Source organism: Cricetulus griseus (assembly GCF_003668045.3).
Source record: "Cricetulus griseus strain 17A/GY chromosome 1 unlocalized genomic scaffold, alternate assembly CriGri-PICRH-1.0 chr1_0, whole genome shotgun sequence".
In the NCBI taxonomy this organism is placed as follows: Eukaryota; Metazoa; Chordata; class Mammalia; order Rodentia; family Cricetidae; genus Cricetulus; species Cricetulus griseus.
The window spans coordinates 82436287-82453061 of record NW_023276806.1 but is presented as its reverse complement, the minus strand read 5'-3'; positions in this window follow the sequence as shown (position 1 = coordinate 82453061).

Sequence of the window (16775 nt, the reverse complement as noted above, 5' to 3'; positions counted from 1 at the left end):
AGTTTTTCCTCTTTGATGTTACTCTATCAATATTGACATTATTCGTATCTTGTTTATATATCCATTTTAACTTGCAGAACAGTGTTTATTCATGCTCTGTTTACAATAGCAGGAAAATGCTAGAATATGCATAGATGTTCATCAATAGGTCATGAAAGTATGGTACAAATAAACAAGGTAGTTATATTCAATCACAAAGAAAAATAAAATATGCAGAAAAATAAATAAATTTGGAAATTATCACATTATGTAAGATAATCTAGAGTGAGAAAGATAAAATATTTAACTTTCACTTACAGTTTATAGCTTTACTTTTCTGTTGGGGGGATGCATTGTGCGAGCATTCATGCATGCCTGTGTGTGTGTGTGTGTGTGTGTGTGTGTGTGTGTGTGTGTTGTGGCTTCAACCTTTATTGTTCAGGAATGTTTTAGCTACCAGGGATTTTTGTCTCCTTATGAAGTTAAGTATTGTCCTTTCAAGGTCTCTAAAGAATTGTGTTGGAATGTGTAGATTGCTTTTGGTAAGGTGGACATTTTTACTATGTTAACCCTACTGATTTGTGAAAATACAAGATCTTTCCATCTTTTGATATCTCTTTAAATTTCTTTCCACAAAGACTTCATTTTATCATACAAGTCTTTCATTTGCTTTGTTAGAATTACCTTCAGGATATTTTATATTATTTGAGACTGTTGTGAGTGGTTTTGTTTTCCAGATTCTTTCTCAGTTCATTTATTGTTTACACATAGGAGGGCTATTGATTTTTTTTGAGTTAATCTTGTATACAGCCACTCTACTGAGAAAAGTAGGAGATTGTAGGAGTTCCTGTTGGAATTTTTAGAGCTACTTGTATATACTATCATATTACCTTCAAAAAAGTTCTACTTGCCTTATTCCTTTCCAAATTGTATCTCCTTTATTTCCTTAAATTGTCTTTATTTTTCCTGCTAGAACTTCAGTTACTATAATGAATAGATATGGAGAAAGTGCACAGTCTTGTCTTGTTTCTGATTTTAGTGGAATTACTTTGAGTTTCTTTCCATTTAATTTGGTGTTGGCTACATGCTTGCTGTAAATTGCTTTTATTAAGTATATGTATGGCCCTATTATCCCAAATCACTCTAGGCCTTTAATCATGAAGGGTTGTTGGTTATTTCAAAGATTTTTTGGCATCTAAAGAGATGATCATGGTTTTTGTTTCCTTCTGGTTTATTTATATGTTGATTATGTTAATTTATTTTTATAAATTGAACCATTCCTGAATTTCTGGGATGAAAAAAGCCTATTTGATCATACTGGATGATACTTTTCATGTGTTCTTGGATTTTGGTTTGCAATGATTTTATTGACTATTTTCTTATCTATGTTTATAAGGGAGATTGACCTATAATACTCTTTCTTTGTTAAGTCTTTATTTGGTTTGGATATCAATGTAAGGCAAGGGACTTTTTTTCCTGGTCCAATCTATTTTGCATTCTGTCTGCTTTTTTGGTACCTTTATAGGCATCTCCTTTTTATGTTATGAAAATTTTCTTCTATACTTTTGTTGAAAATATTTTCTGGGTCTTTGAGCTGGGAGTAGTCTCCTTCCTCTATTCCTATTATTCTAAAGTTTGTCTTTTCATGGCATTACAGATTCCCTGGATGTTTGTATATAGAACATTTTAGATGTAGCATTTTATTTGACTATTTCTTCTATAATATCTTCAATGTCTGAGGTTCTCATTTCCATCTCATGTTTTCTGTTGGTGAAGTTTGACTCTGTAGTTCCTGTTGCAATTCCTAAATTTTTCAATTTGAGAATCCTGTCAATGTTTTCTTTATTACTTCTGTTTTCATTTTCAGGGCTTGAGCAGTTTTATTTGTTTTCTTCAACTGATTGTTTCTTTTTCTTGTCTTTTTAAGAAGAATTTACTCATTTCTTCTAATTTTTCATGTTTCCAAGATTTCTTAAAGGTATTTATTCATTTTCTCTTTAAGGATCTTTATCATCATCAAAAAAGTTGGTTTTAAGGTCTCTTTCTTGTGCTTCAACTATGCTGGAATATTTAGGGCTTGTTGTGGTAAGATGTCTGGATTCAACTGGAGATATATACAATGGTCCTGGCTTTTATTGTGTTTTTACATTGGCATCTAAGCATCTATGTTAGGGATGGTTATAGATCTAGGTTCTGATTCTTGGAAGTCAGGAGGGAATGGTCTATGGAATCCACAGGAGTTATGGACAAGGGAGATGGGAGGCTGCAACTTGGATGAGCCTGAGGAAATGGGTCTTCTTGGAGAACAGAGAGAATAGAGGAGGTCTGTTGGAAGCCTACCTCATAATCTGTCAGGTTTCTCCAGCACGGGTGTGTCTGCCCAAACTCTGGGCTGAGATCTACAAACAACTGGTGAGGTGAGATGGGGGAGGGGGATCCATGGTCTATAGGATCCATAGGAGGAGGAAAGATGGTGGAAGAGAGACTTAAGTTGGTGTTTTGTCACATTGCTGAGGGATTGTGTCTGCTGGACAACAGAGAGAACAGAGAAGGTTGTGGGTAGCCCACCTGGTATAGCCTATGGTTGATAAGTGGGGGGTGTTCACAGGAGCTGTGGGCTAAGTAATGAGCTAAAGGAGGGAGGCCAGCAGGATCTTTGAGATCCACAGGAGGTCAAGAGAGGCTATGCATCCATTTCTAAGTGTGATGATTGCAGGGCAGACTTTCTGAAATTCATCGAGTCTTCTCTTTTGCAATGTCCATTAACCATGTATACACAAGCTATGCTTCAAAGTTTTCCATTCCTGCTATATATATTCTAGGATTTGAATCTGTTCCTGCCAGACCTAATGGTTCACAGCCAGCTGTAAATCCAACTCCATGTGATCTGTATTGGGGCCCCCAATGGTATTTTGGATACAGGCCTCAAACTCTATCCCAAGAGCTTGAATCTCATATTTTCTTGTAGATGTCTGCCTGGTTACCACCAGATGGTTTGGTCTCAGAGAAGAATGTCTCCTAGTTTGCAAAACAACAGACCTAGGCCCTGGGTAGGCCCACACCTATTCTGAGGGTTTGTCTACTTGCCTAGGGACTGGTGAGAGGCTGGTGAGGAAATGCAGGTTTTAGGGGTGCCTCCAGGATTAAAGGAAATATTTGATATCAGGTTTATACATTATAATAGATGTCTTCTGATATCACCCCCATGGTTGGAAAGCTATTTAAGAGGGTGCTTGAATAAACCATGGACACTCCAGACTCCAGCATGGAATGAGAGACCCCCTGAAATGACAAGATGTCTGTGTCTCATCCTTAAGGCTGTTGGGAAATTAGTTTCCCTAGGTCCATACTCTCACATTCTAGGATGGACCCAGGGCTGTTCAGATGGTTCCAATTACAGCCCCAAAGACATCAGTCCAGAATAGATGGCCTTTGTAGCATGGGACTGATACATACCAGGCCATTGCAGATATGGACAACTGATTCAGTGTCTGCAGACACTGTGTACCTGTGCACATAACTCATACTTAAAAACATAATTCTTACAAACAACTTTACTTAGAGAAGATGAATATTCTTTTCACTGTTTTTCTCTTCAGTGTCATGGCCATTGCTCTTATTGAATATTATTTTCTAAAGTAATATGGCTATACAAAATTATGTTTTTATTACTGACAACTATTTTAAAATATTTTAGCTATATTGTATGTTGCATAATTGTACTTCCAATTTTCTTGGAATTTTACTGTGCTGAAACTTCTAGTTGTTTTAGACAATTAGCACCTCTTTACTGTAACATATTGCAAAATGAATGATGGTGGCAAGAAGACATAGTAGCAAATTCATTAAAGGAACAAAATTTATTGTAATTCAATAAATAATTAAGAGAAAATAAAACTATCTTTGATAAAACTGAAAAGGATTTGTTTTTAGTAGCATAGACGCGGAATGTTGTTTAGAAATCTAGGGGGATTTGTTTGTACTGCTAAATTTCTTCTTTGTCAATCAGAAGAAATTAGCATCTTTAATTCCTCTTCTCTTTCTTTCTACTTTCCTCTTCTCTGCTGTCTTGTCTTCTCCCCTCCCTCCAACTTCACTCATCTTCTTTGTTCTCCCCTATATCCTCCCCTTCCTGTACCTCCACTACCAGCTCCTGGAAACAGTGTTCTATCTGCCTATCTCTACCCTCACAAACAGCAGGGACTACAGATGGGAGCCACTACTCCCAGCTTAATAAATGACTATGACAAGGATATGTTTGATCCTTTTAAGTTTATTCCAAGGTACAGCAAAATCTTAAAGATTTTTTAGGGAGAAGGCCTTCACTAGCCTGTGATGAAACCCAACTAAAAAAGTTTTTACCTTACCTTTGATGGTGGTAATTAAAATCTTTTCTTTTACAATGAAGATAAAAAGAATCAATCAATATATTTCAATGTCATTGCCCCATAGTTTCTATAACACACACATGCACAAACACAATAAAAAACACATATAGTAGCCAATAAACAAGTACATTGACAATAATTTTTGAGTTATAAAGTCAAAATTATGTTAAAATTCAATTTTCCTAATTTGTTCCCAAATTTACACAGAAGCAACATATTTAAAAACATATAGAAATACAATTTTTCTCAAGGCTGCAGTCTCCCATTTCTTTTTTTTTTCTACACCCTTGAGTCTAAAGTATGGACTTCATATGCTTGACTGCATAGGTCTTATGTAGACCATCATGATGAGTGCACACAATCCCAGAATGAAGCCGTGAGGAGGGTGCCAATCATTTGACTTCATTTTCTGGTGTATTACCTGAGCTACCGGGAGCTGCTCAGCATTCTTGAGAGGTTCCTTGAGCTCCCCCACTGTCCCATCCTCCTTAAAACTGCTCAGTGCCCCAGGAGACATGTATTTTATTTTCTCTCTGGAAAGCCCAGGGTTACATTATAAGTCACAGAAACACAAAAAAGCCTCTCAGATTTCAATCTTGTCTTTCACCAGAATTTACTTCTCATTTTGAATGTGTGGCAAAAGGATGCTTAATGCGGTAACAGATATTTGCTGATCATTCATAGTTACTTCTACTTTTGCTCTCTTTAAAAAATAAATTGAAACAATCTTATTTTAATACTATTCCTAGTTCCCTCTCCCTCCTGTCATCCCACTCCTCCCACCATCTCCCCATCCCATCCCCCATCCACTCCTCAGAAAGGGTGAGGCCTCCCATAGGGGAATTATCAAAGTCTGTCACATTATTTGGGGCAGGAGTTTGTCCATCTCTGTCCTCTACCATACCTTAGCAATTGCAGTAGAGTTCACAAATGTCTATATGGAGTGTGTTTATTTAACCAATATTTATATATCAAATATACTCCAATATCCCTTCATTATAAACATTACTTGCCAATCTCTATAACAAATTGATGATGTGAGGATGTATTTTCTTCCTTTTGTCCACAAGGACACTGTGATAGAGAGTTTAATGTGTATATACAATGCAGCCATCTAATCATCTAAACACAGCCATCTAATTCCAAGTAAAATGCCATGTCAGTTCTCCATATGGACCTGTAGACTATGGCCAATAACAATTACAATTAGGGAACTCTTATAAAGATGCTGTATTTGAGATTATGGGGAGAGTCAGTTGTAGACAGAATTTTTTTTTCATGCCCACGAGTTCACAAATCACTGACATGGAGACTGAATATTAATTGTAAATGCTTGGCTGATAGCTCAGGCTTGCTACTAGCCAACTCCTACATTTTAAATTAACCCTTATTTCTTATTTACCCTCTGCCACATGGCTCATGATTTGTTATCCCAGTTTCTACCTGTCCTGCTTTCTCTGAGTCTAATAGTGTCTCCTCTAACTTCACCTTTCCTCATCCCCAAATCCTTAATTTGGTTGACCCACCTTTATTTACTACCTGGCTACATGTCAGTCAGATATTTATTAAACAAATCTGAGTGACAAATCTTTATAGTGTACAAAAGGATTATTACTCAGCAATCCCCCTTTTAGTAATAGAACTGACTGGTCCTATCTGTGTCCTCATAGTCTTTCTTTTCTGACTCCACTTAGATCCACTTACATGACCAACATGCATATTCCCAGTAAAATGCTCTTTGTTCTTTGAGTTAAACTGTCTCTCCTCTTCATGCCACACCCAAGATATCAGTGTCCTCGGATACACAGCATTCCTTGATGGGGAGTAAGATTTATCATAACAGAATGGTGTCAGTGATTGGGATAACCCCATGCCCCAAGGTTCCCAGAGAAAGAGGGAAACCTGCCGCCACAGCCTGCCCTGTAGAGCCGCTGAGAGGCATCAGAGCAGCTTCCATATGCTCTCGCCATCCCAGTGCTTCTGGGGTTTAGACATGGCACCCCCAAGATGATAAAGACAGATCCAGATAAAGAAAACCTTCTAAAGGTTTACACTACATTTAAAAATATATGTGGGCTTGTGAGAGAAAAACTAACAGGAAGAAATACATTAGCCAGTTGTAGTGGCACACACCGGTAGGATTTACTGAAGGAAGCAGAGGCAGGTGGATTTCCACAGAGAAACCCTGTCTCGGGAATAATGAAACAAAAGAAAGTAAAAATAAAGCAATAAAAAGCCACATAAAGATGGAAAATACACAGAAAATCTGGATACTATATGCCATATTGTTGTCTTAAATTGTTTGATTGCCGAGAAAAGAATTTGTGCTGCTAAAATACATTTGATTTTAAATGTTGCTAAATTAATCCAACTTATACATTTTAAAAATGCTTTGACTTCAAAATTTAAGTCTAAGGACAGGCTACTTAGAAATAAAGGTTTTACTTGTATTTCCACAGAAAATGAAAAGCTGTGGATTCCTTCCAGACTAATATGGCTTGATCAAGCAAGACCCCCCTGAAACTGAGATGATACAGCCTTACAGACTACAGAAACAAGGACTTGGTCAGTTTTCTATGTTTTATCATGATCCTAATGGTATAAACATCGCCCCCAATCAGCAGGAAGCAGTTTAGAAAGAACAATGCCCATATTCCCAAATATTGTTTATAAATGTTTGTTTTCATTTAAATGGAGTTAGTTATAAATAGTTATGAGCATAGTCAATCTCTTTTTAAAGAAAGAAAAGGGGAATAGTATATAGGAATGAATACTTTACATTGGTATAGATTTTCATTTATTGATACAACTTTAAGGTCAATTTCGTGATATGTATATGTCTTCTCTTGCTTTGTTATTGTGTTTATACAGATCTTTTAAAATGATACACATAATTAAATACAGGTTATATAGTTACCTATAATAGTCAGAACTTATAATTAGGTTAGTTAGGTTTTCTAGATATAGAGATGTATTTGAGATGGTCAGGTATTCTTCAAACCTTTCAAAGACCTACAGAAATATGGCTTTTAAATGGTTTAGGGTTTTTCTTGGCAGTAAGACAGAATTGCTCCTGGCACACCAATTATGTCAGAAAGGAGGATGGGCATCAAAGAAACTTGTTACGGAGTTTGCTTTCAACATGGCAAGATTAGCCATCTGGGCAAGAAACTGCCCTTGCCTGGACTGTTTTTGCTGTATAAACTGGACATGCAGGACCCACAAGAAAGTGACTGCTGAACTTACAAAACAAGAAGGGTTCCTGTTGAATTGGAGAAGTGTGCTAGACACACCATGGCTTATAGGCTGAAGATGGATGCCCCAACATTACAGAGGATCTTTGGGTGACTGTCCAGGTATCGAGATGTCTCTGTCAATTCTAGAGTTTATATATTATCCTTCTGTGGTCTTTGATAGAGTTGAAGACAGATAGTTATAGTTATAGTTTTCTTCAGTTATTATAAAAGATAATCTATCCTTTTTATTTAGACAGAAAAGAGGAGATGATGGGGAATAAGATTTATTGTAACACTTCCTTTCCAAAGTATTACTGGATAGCACATGCTAATACAGTAACTATAGTTTTCCCATTCTAGTTCTAAATGTTAAGGTAAGTCGGCCTCTATGGGATCTCTAGGTGTTCTATAGGATCCCAGTTCCTTTAAGTTTCTTTATACTTATTAGGGCTGAGCCGAAGAGTAATGATTTGCTTTAGTTTATAATATCATTGCAGATAACCCATCACACCATCGTAACTCAAAGTCCCTGAATTTCCTTAAGAACTTTTATGAATTCAACTAAATATAGTAGTTAGCAGACTATAGACTTACAGATTGCTGGAGGACTTCCAGCATCCTGCCCTAGGGCCTTTGTGTATGAAATCCTAAATTACTTCTGTGCCTTTGGATCACTATATCTTATTTCAAGATCATTTTGACATTTCAGACATTTTCTTAGTTCTTGCTGACATTTCAAAAACAATTGGCCATTGATTTTTCTTAGTTATGTGCCCCAAGCCCATGTGACACCCAGTGCTTAATCCTGGTCACACTCTTATGTTAAATCAGATAGTTGACAAGCTGCAAGGGCAGGTCTTGGCCCACAGACATTCTTTCCTTCACTGCCATAATGATTTAAACATTCTTCCATAAAGGGGAGAAGCTTCTGGTACATGACACCTACTGAGAATGCACAGTTTGAAACTGTCATCATGGTGAACAGTAGACATGTTTGCTGGTGACTAGGGACTGTTCCCTAATGATATCTTAACAGAGGGTAATGTCAGATATTCATGGGGTGTAATGAGCATCTATTATGTGCTGCTTGGAACTAAAGGCACTTGTTATTATCGTTGATGTGAAGATCATCTTTAGAAAAGAAATTAAAGCAACAAAATAACAGCTTGTACATAACACAGACACAAACTCTGTGATAAACCTACTATTAAGAGAGTGCTTTATATTTTTGGTTGTGAACCTAGCCGTTAATGGCTGAGCCATCTCTCCAGCCCATCATTGTTATGAAGAACTCTAGGGGGAAAATATTACCTTTGAGCCATATGTACAGTTTAGGAATTCTCCAATTTTAAGTGCAATTTGTAGTTAGGGAATAACTTCTTATAAAGTCTTTATAAGAGACATTTGTTTCTTGCAACTGGAGGTTCAGACTGCAACCTTGGTCATACTAGGTTACCACTTTATAGCTAAACAACATCTCTACCCCTCCACCTCTGTTTAAAACAAATTTTACTTTTGAGATGGGATATTTAAGGGGCCCAGATGACTTTGAATTTACTCTGAAGTCAGGATGTGAAGACTGAAGTTATAATACCCCTCAGCATCTGGAGTTAAAAGTCTGCCGCAAAGCTCAGTCTTTCAAGATAAGTACCTCCTTTAAAATTAATCCCTATAATGTTTACAGGGAACTTTCTGATTAAGGCATAAGTGGCCATCAAATAACAGCATTTTCTACTGCCCAAAAACCCAATGACATTAACGAATGAAAATGGTACAAAATGACATATGTCTTGTTAGCCTTGCTCCCTCATAAGACTTTGGGGCCTAAGACAGAACCCAGAGTATTACTGTTATTAAATGACACCCGTCCTTAAAATATATGGTATAATATAAATCTATGAATATAGACTATGATCTGAATACATAGATATAGATATTTCCTAGAATTAGTCACAAACTACTGTAAGGTGTCCACTTTTCACTGTTGTTATTTTTCAATGTTGTTTTGAGACAGTATTTTATTTTGTAGTTTAGGCCAATCTGGAGTCCATAATAAACCTCATGCTAAGCTATCTGAGTGCTGGGGTTGTAGGTATGAACCACAGTGTTCAATTAGGAAAGATGCTTTATGTAGTTGGCTGAAACTGTGATTTTTTATATATATATATTCTATTTTCTTGTTTCGTTCTCTGAGAATTTTAAGTAAACATAATAGGGAACTTTTTAATATAGCAAAGCCAAAGATCTATTATAAGCCTTAGAAAATGTCATGTAGTTGTGTTAACATGATAAATATCTTGAAGTTGGTATAATTCAGAAAGCATATTATAATTAAATGTCATAGGATGGGTGTCATCTTTTTTTTCCACAGTATTGGTTGGTGTCATTGGCAGAAGCATGCTGAATTTTATTTGACAAGCTAACACCTTGACACACATATGACAGAACCACTATGGAATGCAAAAAACATATGCTTCAGCTTCATACAATTGAATTTATGAGCAATTGAAACCAACAGGGATGACTTGAGCGACATTTTAAAATTGTTTCTTTCCTCTGAGTGATTTTCATTTAATCACAGTAATACTCTGGGTTCTGTCTTAGGACCCAAAGTCTTATGAGGGAGCAAGGCTAACAAGACATATGTCTTTTTATATTCGTTAATGTCATTGGGTTGTCTTCAAAGTGACCACAATGAGTTTATTCAAAGAAATTAAAGGCAACTGGAGAGAAAATATCAGGGCAAAAATGGATAAGTTGGTAACAGAAATAAAAGAAATTAAATATCACCCTAGAGGCTTTTGGCAAAATAGACACCACTTTTGTCAAGGTTTGTTAATGTAGCTAATTGGAGGCATTATCTGTGGAGAGTATGTTCATTGTTAAGGCCAATAATAAAGCAGGCAGCCTGTGGGAACACAACATGGTTGACTTTAGCTCTCTTCCCAGGCATTTTCTCAGTCTGTCACTAGTGATGTGAGCTTTCCTTTGCTCTTGTTCGGTACACTAATTCAGTCTGTGATATTTTATGCATGGAATGCCAATCTGTTTTATTCCTTGGAGTTTAGCTTACAAACCCATGGCAGAATGGATAAATGCCTGTAGTTCCCACAGTTTTTAACACCCTTTCCTGACTCTCCAGTCGTCATTTTTGAATCTTTTCTGTGGTTCACAATGTTGAAGGAGAGGAGCCATTCTAAGTGTTTCCACTCACTAATTTCAATTCTGCTGTCCAGACTCAGGAAATTATCCTAGAGTTTGTTGCACCTAGAAAGATGTGAGATAGGAATCAAAGGTTTGCTGTTTTTTAAATTTTAAAATTTTGTAGTCTCAAATTTTTCTTATAATTTCTGTTTTTATTTTTATTAATCCAACATTAGCTGACTTGTTTTTCTTCTTTCTGTGGCCATTGTTTATGAGAAGGTAGAATCTTGTACTTTTCTTATTCTCATGATTCAATTTCTCCTGGAAAATCAAAAGAAAGATACTTTATTATGCAGTCTATAAAAAATGAAATACTGTCAATATAAATAAATACTTTGAGAATTATGTTAAAATTATAATAATGAATACTTTGAAATACACTTGAATGATATCAAATCAATATGTTCTCACATTTTTTATTAAGTGCCACTCCCATGTTATAAAAGTGAATGGATTTTGATCTCTACCAGTGTACTAACTTACATCATAATATGTACATACTTGTAAAGCAGTAACACCACATTCTGTCAAGGAATGAACTTAATAATAAAAATGAAGGGGTAAGACATTGTTCACATCCTTTTTCATGTGTCAGACCAAAATACAGTGAGTCACTGTTCCCTAGGATGAGAATTCAATGTCTGCTAGTTTGCATTGAGACTAAGATATGTTATGGATTACTCTCTCAGTCTGCATATTTAAGCGTTCAAGAAAATGACTTTATGTTACCAGTCTGCAATGTAATGCATTAAAGAGTTTTTTGTATTATGGACAATATGCCATGTATATATATATATATATATATATATATATATATATATATATATTGTTTTTTTGAGACAGGGTTTCTCTGTGTAGTTTTGGAGTCTATCCTGGCACTCGCTCTGGAGACCAGGCCTGCCTCGAACTCACAGAGATCCTCTTGCCTCTGCCTCCCAAGTTCTGGGATTAAACCCTAAAAAAGATAGTTCACACCTGAAGATCATGTTGACCATATGTAGGAGTTCCCCTCTACAGCTGCAATGAGTTAACCCCAGAGGTCTACAGTCCAATACCCTCTGGAAAACTGATTTTACTCATTTTCCAGGTTTTGGAAAACAGAAGTGTGTCTTTTTCTCCATAGACACTTATTCAAGAGCCTGTTAGGCCAGTGGACATATAGGAGAGAAAACCAAACATGCTCAAGCACATTCCCTCCCATGTTTTAAAACCCTAGGATTACCCACACAGAATAAGACTGATAATAACTATTAATATTTTGTATTTTTCTAAGGGAGCAACTGAATCTAAATTCCAAAAACTTTGGGGCCAACTAAATCCCAAACCCAAAGTTAAAGTCAAATGGAAAGGCCCTCTAACATACCAATGGAGGAGCCCAGAACCATTAATTACACTGGGAAGAGGATTTGGATGTGTCCTCCCCATAGAGGAGGAAGTGCCTATCTGGCTTTTAGCCAGAAATCTAAAATTGCTGCCTGCTTCCACAATGCAGGAGGATGACTAAGATCAGGTTGACGAGCAGGAAGAGGAAGTAACAATGGTGGTCAAGAATTGTCTTCCACAACAAGAGGACCAATACAAATGATACTTAACCATGTCCACGGGCACCAGAACCTTGAGAAGCTCTTGTGCTTTTTTTTAAAGTTACAGATGTCTTGTTTCCTGACCACTCTGACACTCACGCTGCTGATGCTGACTGCTCCAGTGACCACACAGCAGAACCCCCATAATCTCCAAAAGTTGACATGGATGGTGATTGATGACACCAATGGAGGTGTTCTCAACAGCACCATGAGTGAGACAGTCCCCCTGAACTGATGTCCCCTGCTCTTCTTTGACTTCTTTGACCTTGAATGAGGATCTTGGGACATGGGAAACTGGACCTCTCTTTATCAAGTATGGTCTGAATGTGGAGGGTTGTGGGGGTGCCACCTGCCCCATATATGGGACTCTCAATCCCCCCGGGATACTCACATGTTCCCAATAAGGCAGCCTTAAGAGACACTGACTTTTACATATGCCAGGAGAACAATCAAACAGCAAGGGACATATTCAACTGTGATGGGGTAGACACCTTCTACTGTGCACAATGGAGGTGTGAGAAAATGGGGATGGACTCTTGGATAAGGCATTCTCTACCCTGTTAGGTTCCCTTATAGTAATAAGCTTAATTTGTGTCTTTGGACTTTGCCTTTTCAATAGGCTGGTCAGACTAATCAGAACAAAGACACAAGAGACCCAACTGATGACCCTTCATGTACAATGATAGGCTCAGCCCTGGGGATATATCCCTTTTGAGTGAACCTTGACAAAAGGTGCTATTAGAGGTGAACCTGATGAGAAGAGGCCTGTACATTGAAATGAGGTGGGCCATGTCTAAAAAGGGGGAATCTGTAGGACACAGGAGCCAGTTAAACATGGTGCTGAGGGGATTTCAAGAGTCCTGAGTTGTTTACAAATAAAGATTATTGGTTGCCTAGATCAAACCAGATGAGGTCACTGCATGAACAGCTTGTGTACACAAGGTAAAGCCATGATAGGCTGACCTTTAAAGCCATTGGCTGTCTGTTTTCCTGCTCTGTGTTTTTTTTTTTATTTTTATTTTATTTTATTAGTTCTAGTTAGGGAACAAGCTTATTTCAAGTCCCTTCTCCCTCTCCCTCCCCTCACCCCCAACTGCTCTGTGTTTTTTCCTTTAAAAGATGCTTGCTATGTGGAAGGAAATAAAGGAGTTCCTGCTTGACTAGACTCCCTGCTGTGTCTGATTGTCTCTGGGATTCTGGAAGGCTGGGGAAATGGGTGAGCAGAGCATTTACTCTTCCAGGGACCCAGCTCAGACTAACATGGTTGGGCTAAGACCCTGCAGCTTCAATGAAAATTTGTAAAGGAAATAATAGATTGGATATTAGAGTTATGCTCAGAGAAAAAAAATATAATGAAATTCACTATGAAATGAAATAGGAAAGTGCACTAGGTTTTCATGAGCATCATTTGAGCTGATAGCAGAAGGGCAGAAGAAATAAATGGTATCTTGTATTTATAATCAGGATGAGAAAAAAGAAGAGTTGACAAAACTCAAGGTACTCAGGGAGAATTTGGAAATCTGCCCTGTGGTTTTTTGTCTCTTTCAATCTATGTGTAAAGGGAAAAAAAGGCACTTTTAGTTGTACTGCAGAATAGAAAAATAAGAGTTGACTGGAAGGCTTTTTTTGTTCAGTTTTTAGTGTTTTATTTGAGGCATTACAGAGACCCAGTTTGTTGGTAGCTTAGATCCATTGGATTGAAATATAATTACATTAGGCCTACATTTGCTGCTGGATGGATTCCAGAAAACCTAGTTGGATCTTTTATGTTATCTGAAAAATAAAGTGTCTCTTCTTCTTTAAAATTTGCACTTCCACCTGTCTATAATTTACTAAATATCATATGTCCTTTTGTTAATTTTATGACTGTGCTAAGTATACATGATATAAATATTAATATTTGCCCAGTTTAAGCATACAGTTTAGTAGATTAAATATAACTACAGTATCTAGCCATCCATTAGTAGAAGTTTCCACAATTCCAAATAAAAATTCTTTAATAACTAACTAATAATTCCTTTTGCTCCCTTTCTTTAGATCTTGTAGCATTTACCATAATGTCTAATTGGCTGATTAAATATTATAAATATACAAATTTACAGAAAATGTATTTTCCTAAAATGGAACTTCATTTTAACATTTACAAACTTACCAATTTCTGCACCATTTTGTTTTTATGTACACAAGTACATATTAATGTAGTACCAGGAACTTGGAATACATGAGAATTGTAGGCCATAGAGGAGGGTTAAGATACTTTTATTAATGTATTTAAGTGTGGAATATATAATTATGTTGCAAAGACCATCATGATCTTAGATGTTTATATATTCAATACATATGAATAAAAATTATGATGTGATTTAGCTCTAAAATATGCTATATATTTTCCTAGGTGTATTAACTTTTGATCTAGGGGTAAACAGTTCAACAAAAAAAAATGTGTTTAAGAAAAGCTTGCTTCCCCCTCCTCTGCCAGCCTGACCCCTACTGAGGTGAGTGTATCCTCTGCTCCTGCCCTACTCCTACTCAACTTCCCATTCACCCTGGATCTCTTTAGGCCTGCCCAGGCAGGGAGGAGTGTTTCCCTGAGTCTGGAAACACCACAGTCTTCCTTCCCCTCTCCACCACCCTCCCAACCCTTACTGAGTGAGGAGACTATCAGGAGAGGCAAGACCATCCAGAGCTGCAGCAATTGAAGTCTTGGCCCACACACACCACTGGGTGATGAGAGGAGATAGAGAGACCCCAGCTGTACCCACTGGAAAAAAGACATGGGAAAAAGACTGAATAAGAAAACACTCAACAACAGAAAGACCAACATAACACCACCAGAATCTAGGGACTCCAAACCTCAGCAAGATCTGAAAAGCCCAACACAGAGGATGAAGAAGAGATGGACCTCAAAAATTATCTTAGGAAGATGATAGAGACCTTTAAAGAGGAAACAAGAAAATCCCTTAAAGAAATAGAAGAAAAAAATAAGAAAAAATTACAAGAAGTGGAGGAAAAGACAAACCAAAAAATCCAAGAAATAAACAAATCTCTAAAAGAAAGACAAGAAAAAGCAGCCAAACTAGTGAAGGAAGCACTCGAAGCAGTTCAAGGCATGAAAGCAGAAACAGAAACAGTAAAGAAAACACAGAATGAGGTGATGCTGGAAATAGAAAGGCTGGATAAATGAACAGGAATGAAAGATGTGAGTATAACCAATAGAATACAAGAGACGGAAGAGAGAATCTCAGTTGTTGAAGACTTGCTAGAGGATATACAGTCATTGGCCAAAGAAAATCTCAAGTCCAACAAATCCCTAACACAAAATATCCAGGAAATATGGGACACCGTGAAAAGACTGAATCTAAGAATAATAGGTATAGAAGGTGAAGAAATACAGCTCAAATGTACAGAAAACATATTCAACAAAATGATGGAAGAAAACTTCCCCAACCTAGAGAATGATATGCCTATGAAAGTACAAGAAGCTTACAGAACACCAAATAGACTGGACCACTAAAAGAAGTCCCCTCGACATATAATAATCAAAACACCAAACCTACAGAATAAAGAGAAAATATTAAGAGCAGCAAAGGAAAAAGGCCAAGTAACATAAAGGCAGACCTATCAGAAATCAATCCCAACTTCTCAATGGAAACTTTGAAAGCCAGAAGGTCCTGTAAATATCCTAAAAACACTAAGGGAATATGGATGCCAAGCCAGACTACTGTACCCAGCAAAACGTTCAGTCATTATAGATGGAGAAAACAAGATATTCCATGACAAAACCAGACTTAAACAATACATATCCACAAATCCAGCACTACAGAAAGTTCTGGAAAGAAAATTCCAAGCCAACAAAGAATATCACACTCACAAAAACATAGGCAATAGATAATCCAATTTTACCAAACACGAAAAGAAACAGGAGGGCAAAATCCACACACAATGACACCACCAACAATAAATCCAAAACAAACAAGAACCAACAATCAATGGAAATTAATATCCCCCAATGTCAATGGTCTTAACCTGCCTATAAAAAGATAAAGGCTAACAGAATGGACATGACAGAATCTATCCTTCTGCTGAATACAATAAACACACATCAACTTCAAAGACAGGCGTTACCTCAGAGTAAATTCTTGGGAAAAGATTTTCCAATCAAATGGTCCCAAGAAACAAGCTGGTGTAGCAATCCTAATAACTAACAAATTAGACTTCAAACTACAATCAATCAAAAGAGATGAAGAAAGACATTTCATACTCATCACAGAAAAAGTCCATCAAGATGAAGTTTCAATCCTGAACATCTGTGCCCAAAATACGAAGGCACCCACATTTGTCAAAGAAACATTACTAAAGCTCAAATCACACATAAAACCACACAC